Source organism: Poecilia formosa, unplaced genomic scaffold, assembly GCF_000485575.1.
Source record: "Poecilia formosa unplaced genomic scaffold, Poecilia_formosa-5.1.2 Scaffold10, whole genome shotgun sequence".
Lineage (NCBI taxonomy): Eukaryota > Metazoa > Chordata > Actinopteri > Cyprinodontiformes > Poeciliidae > Poecilia > Poecilia formosa.
Window position 1 is genome coordinate 1,310,948 of NW_006799949.1, and position 6,258 is coordinate 1,317,205.

The 6,258-nt window shown below is 37.6% G+C and overlaps 1 protein-coding gene across 1 annotated transcript in view; it reads left to right on the forward strand.

Moving 5' to 3' along the window:
* The first annotated feature begins 4,814 nt into the window (after positions 1-4,814).
* ptprsa (protein tyrosine phosphatase receptor type Sa) overlaps positions 4,815-6,258 on the forward strand; it is a 271,953-nt gene continuing 270,509 nt past the window's right edge. Inside the window, exon 1 of the mRNA XM_007541279.2 lies at positions 4,815-5,158. The gene's annotated coding sequence lies outside the window, so the exon portion shown is untranslated. The remainder of the gene's footprint in view (positions 5,159-6,258) is intronic.

Here is a 6,258-nt window from a genome sequence, read left to right on the forward strand (position 1 = left end):
TGAATAAAACAGGTTTTGAAACAAGAGAAGCAGAAAAATTTTATGAGACAAATCAGACTTTCTTGACTAAATTATTATTATTTTTGCTTTAATAGGACAAAGGAAAATGGAAAAATGTGTTAGATGATGAAAACAGTTAATATTTGCTAGATCTAGACAGCTGTTAATTCATGACCAACCCAACATCAGCTAATGGTATTAAATAATTACCCACTATAAGCAATTTCAGCCATGTTCACTATATCACCAGCTTTCCTTGTTTGGTTGGTTTGGATTAACTTGTTCAGGCTGGCTAAACTGTAGTTCTAAACTTCTTCAACTTGTCCACAAAACCTATAAAAACACATCAAATGTCCTTATCTGTGAATTACTTGCATTTTAAAGTTTGCAGTAGGATTTCTGTTACTTCTGTTGCTTTGTATTATTATTATTATTTTTTTTTTTAAAGTCGCACCTTTGTCATCTCCCATCCAGACCGACAGGTGATATAAATAAGAATGTCATATGAAGAGGCATTGCTTTTCATTACATATATAACTGATTGACAATGTTATACAATTATGTTGAAGTGGTTTAAAACCTACTATTACGTAATGATGATAATTATTATTATTATTATTATTGAACTTTTTTCATCACTTTATTCCCTATTACATATCTCTCTCTAAGTGTCACTTTTGGCATAGAGCACTAAATACTGCCATTGTCCACCACTTAAAGAGATACAGTATCTGAGCAGAAGACGACATTTCTTCTTTTGTTACTGGCATTTTAAAGAAACAAACATAACTGCTTGGTTTTTGTCTACACAGCAAATTCAAAAGTGTTAAATGTTTTGGTGTTAGTAGACTTTTTGCAAAAGCAGAGTTAATTTTACTCTAATAGAGTCACATTCTGTTTATGTAAGTCTCGGGTGTATATTATTAGTAGTTAAAATCCAGTGTTAAAACAAAGTGTTTCCCTATCAAATCTAGAGGTGTTAAAATAGAATCAATAACTCTTGACTTCTGAACTCTGAACTCCACCAGCGGCTCTAACACTGAAGGAGTTAATTCACTGCCTCCGCCCCAGAATCACAGATTCCCACCGAAGCGAAGGCGACAGAAGCCAAATAATTTCAGGACTATTTACTTTCCACATGTCTGAGTTATTTACTGCACTTGGTAAGTAATTTTTTTTCTGAGATGGTTTATAACTATTACTTTGAGTTGAGCTCAACCTGTATGATAGACGTCACGTTCGCCACACGGCTCGGTGTTAGCATATTTAGCTTAGCTAGGTACTGTTTATGTATGTTATAAAAAAAAAAAAAATAGCATATTTAGCTTAGCATGCCGAATGTTAGCGGAGTATCGAGCCGGTGAAGATTTAATCAAATTATTGGCTAACTTGAACAGATCCTTAATAATCTGGAGTATGTTTTTCATTATATTGAACGTTTACATTCATATTGGTCAGATTTATCAACCTTTCTGATCGATTTGTTTTCCTTTGAAAAAATGTAAAAGACTTTTACTTTGAGAGCATTAATCCCACTGTTGTGTCGTCTTAAATATGTTTTGCAGCATGTTTTAATCCTTTTATTGCCTTTTTGTATATATTAGAACCAGTTTGGTTGAGGATGAATCTCCAGTCTCAGCCTAGCCTCCCCCTCCTGATCTCTTCATGGATTCTTCGAAGATTCAAGCTCCAAAAATGATTATGTAAGTGTTAATATATGTGAAACTCCACATTTCTGTAATTGAGGCTTGTTGTTAGAGTTGTAGTAAAAATGTATTCCTTTGCTCCATTTCTCATTGTTATGGTTTTTGTTTGTTATGATCCAGAGTCCGACACTGGCTGTAGTACTCAGAGACTGAAGAAGGTCCGATGCAGTAGAGGAGCATCTTGGTGTCTCCGGCCAAACGTCACGAACAGCCCAACAACCCGAAGACAGTCTGTTAGTGACTGGGCATCTCTCTGGTGGAGTGCAGAGAGCAACTGTCTCTTATCAACAGAAACATAAACTGGATAAGAAACGATGGATCTGATTATCAGGTCGGTCTGTTATGTACTGTAATATCTGGCAATCCACCTGTTAAAAGAAAATTTACTCTATCATATTACATGAACTGCTTGCTTTACTTTCTCCACCTTGTACTTTGAACAATTTTATGCATGTTGTATTGAAGAAAAATGTATTAAGCATACTGCATTTTGTATTGCACTGCTGATGTCAAACCTTTTAAAAAGCAATATGTGAATGAAAGTGACATGTGAAACATGCACATTATTCCACATTGTAATATGTTTTGTAATTATGGTGCATATTTTTAAATAAATGCATTTGAGAAAATCATTGCCTCTTTATTAAATGTTTATTTTCCAAAGAATTTTTAAAAGTTCAAACAATAAAATACATATTTAATATTAATTACAAATAACTCTTATGAAGTTAAAAAATACTCTGTGAGAGTTAATATTAAGATCTAACACTGAATTAGTGTTAGTGTTAAATGATTAACTCCAGCAGATTTGATATCTGACACTTTATAAGAGTTAAGGTACTAACTCTCCAAAAAGAGTTAAATTAACACTGTCTGGTGTGGACCCATATAGACACTTTAAAAGTGTTGAAATCAAATTTGACAGTGTTAATCTGGGCCTCCTGGATTTGCTGTGTACGCTGCATTATAATGCATGCATCATCTGGGTTTCTTATCAGCAGCTAATAAAGAAAGCCACTGTCACAACGTCCATGTCTTAACAGAACTAATATGTGATAAGTTATTTAGTCAGCTGGGCCAACACAATCCACTCTGCATTATTGGAGCTTTCACAACCAAGAGAATCTCTTCTGCCATTTTAAAATATCAAAACGCACTGACATCATTTGTAACCCAGATTGCAGCACACAACATCCCACCATATTGGCAGCACTGCAAACCATCACAAACATAACACAGCATATGTGTGAAGCAAAGCTGTACAAAGTAACAAGTGATAAAAGTGTCCAACTAACAACGCAAAAGTAAAGAAGGAGGGTGAAGTTGTACAGTGCTTGATGCAGGTGCACACAGTGGTCATTTCATTTTTTTAAATGAGGGTAAAAGATCGAAAATTGTCTTTCCCCAGCAAGACACTCCTAAACACCATTTCTGACATACCAGCTTGAAGGCATTGTTTGCTATTTTACTGTGATGTTTGGGCTGTAGACTGGATAAAATAAATGTTTGCATGTTGAATCGGTATTGTATTGTAGGACAATTTAAACAGAGTTTTTACCTACAATCAATAAAATATAACTACCCATGACATCTGTAATTTTCCTATGAGGTTAGTTCTGAAGTAGTTTCTACCTAAATCTCCAAAGACTCTTTGTGAAAGTCTTAAAGAAGACATATTTGACAAAGTACTAATCCTTGTCTGGCTGCTACTTGGAAAAAGATTCAGTGAAAATATTTTTGACAGTTCTGTGAATAATAAGCAGATCCTCAGTTACAATGCTGCACATTTTGAAGATTTGACAAGCTGTTTATGAATTAAACACATAATCCAGATCATTCTGAAAATTTAGATGAAGCAGTTGCCTTGGCTGCAGGCAGAGCAGGTGAAGGTGACAGGTGGAGGCTCAGAACATACATCAAATACAATTATTCCTTTCTGCATGTTTTCCCAGACAGAAAAAAAAAATTAAATAAAATCTTTCTTTGGACAGAAAAAACACATGAACTGTGTGGTGCAACAGTTCAACAAAATAATAAAAAAAATGGTTGCAGTTGGCAGATTTTTTGTTACATGCTATGCTTTGAGTGTGACTGTCTCCAGCTTAGTGCTTTGCTGGAAGCATGAATGACCTCACTTCATAAAGCTATACATTTCAGGTTTTCCTGAGTGATTATTTGAGCTCTGCGACATAGAGCTGAGGAAAGCAGCCCTGCCACTTTAAAGATTTGATTAAGTAAAACCTGAAGTTGAAGCTGATTGATTAAATGCTCTTGCAGTCTTTTTCTCACATTTTTTTTTTCTTCCGCTAAGCAGCAGGCAACAAAACTGGGAAGCATAAAGTGAAAAAACTACAAAAAAATATTAGCATATCTGCTTTAAAGGAGTGGACACAAATATGTTCTATTAATAATCTATTCAGTTGTATTAATAACCATACATCCTAAATCAATCGTTCCACCTTTGTCTGCTGTAAAGTGAATTGTTATACATTTAAAGAAATTATTTGCAGTGCAACATGTGCAACCCTGTAATTTGACATAGATATGATGCTGCTTTATCTTTAAGATGCAACTGCTGCACAAGGGAGGGGCAGGCAGTCTCGACACAAAGCGCTGCGTGCATTGGTCTATTTCATGTTTCCTTACCTTCCCTCTCATCCCGGGTAAATGCAGCCAGACGATTCTACTGGGCGATACCTTCAGTGAGGCGGGAGATAACGGAATGACTTCATCATGTCAACTTGAGCACTGCAACGAAAAATAAATAAATAAATCAAAATAACCCGCGCTTCGTTTTATAACCTTGGTTTAACCAGCTGTTTCACTAAACACATTATTCGCTGGTGAGATAATATGATGCATTTTAGGTCATTTACTTTTTTTTTTTGCAACATTTAGGAGTGTTGTATTTTTATTTTATTTTATTTTTTACAGTACGCAAATAAAATCTGAAAATTAAATAAAACGCTTCAAGATTAATAAAACACATTTCCCCAAATCAAAGTGGAGTCAATGCGAAGATAACAAACAAGGACGGAAAGATCCCTGAGTTGAGGGGTGGCTGGAGAGGGAGGGCCGGACGCATGACATCATTCCCCGAGCTTCTCTGTACGGACGCAGCGTTGGTTTCTCCAAGTGCGCACGGCGGCTGCCGCTGAGGGAGCGAGTCCTCGTGCCGTACCCAAGCGCGTCCTGACCAACCTGCGCTCTTGTGGTGGATTTTCTTTAAAACCCCGCAAAAAACAACAAAAAAAAAAAAAAAAAAAAAAAAAAAAACGCACACTGTCTAAAACCCCGCAGAGGAACCCGCGTACCACTCATCACTGGACCTGCTGCAGGGACGCACACGTTTAACGCAAAACCCGGGGATTATTACTTGTTTAAAAGATGAAGATGTGAGGGTATGAAAGCTGAGAAGACAGAAGCAGGAACTTCAAAGCTGCCAAAGAGAGGTAGGCTTAAACTCCGGTTATTTCATACTGCTACTTATATATTAGGGAAAGAAGACAATTTTAGAAATTAGAGACGTCGATTTTTTTTTTCTTTTTTTCCTTTACGAAGAACTTGAGTCGTTATTGTGCCATCTTGCCACCTGAACCAGAAAAGTAGAGGCTATATGCGAAGACTGGTGCAAACACACGAGCACCAGTTCAGAATGCTGCAACGAAGCTCGGTCCGGCTGGCGTGGAGCTTGGCAAAAGGAGCGAGATGCTCGGAGTCAGTGGGGGATCCGCTCTGCCACCGCAAAGCGCTAAGCTGGTACTTTTGGTGCTGGTGGAGCACGGCTGCTGCTTTAAAAATGAAGACAAAAATCTGGATCGTATGGATTCCTTTTTTTTTTTTTATTTCACAGAGTAGAACTAAGACTCCCCCACATGAAATCAACCTGATATGCTCATGTAGACTTATATCTATTTGTTTATTTATTTTATTTTTATGTCTAAATTATTTTACTGGTGTGATTGTTCCAAATCCATAACGCACATCTCCGAGTTATCTTTCTCGGGCGGATGTTGAACGTGTGCTTATATGTGGGTGAGCATGCTCTCCATCTAGGCAAGTGCATCTTAGAGGATGCCTTATTGACTAAGTCGATCGTTAGGCTGTTTGCACTGGAATCCTTTGCACGGGCTACCCGCAGATCAAGAGGCACTCAGTGTTTCCTTCGGATATGATCGTAAATGTCATTCTTGCGGTGCTTTCCTCTCTCGCTCCTTCAGTTTGATTGCACGAGTTCCGATCGGTTCTTTGACGGGATGTTGGAGTCGATAGTTGCAAATAGGTCGCTACGTCTCAGACTTTTGGGAGTGCTTTGAAACTACGGCTACTCATTGTGCATCACGTTAACATCACGGCGTGCGAGCACTCTGTGGAGACAAAGCCGTGAACGTTCAACAAACCCTGTAAGGTGGAGTCCGCACGACAGTGACACTGACTTTTTGAAGTCATGTTTTTGTGCCCTTGTTGAATGCTGGAGAGTCCCGACAGGAATGACCTCTGCTCCGGTGCATTTGATATCGCATGCAAAGTGAATCAGAATTCAGATTGCATT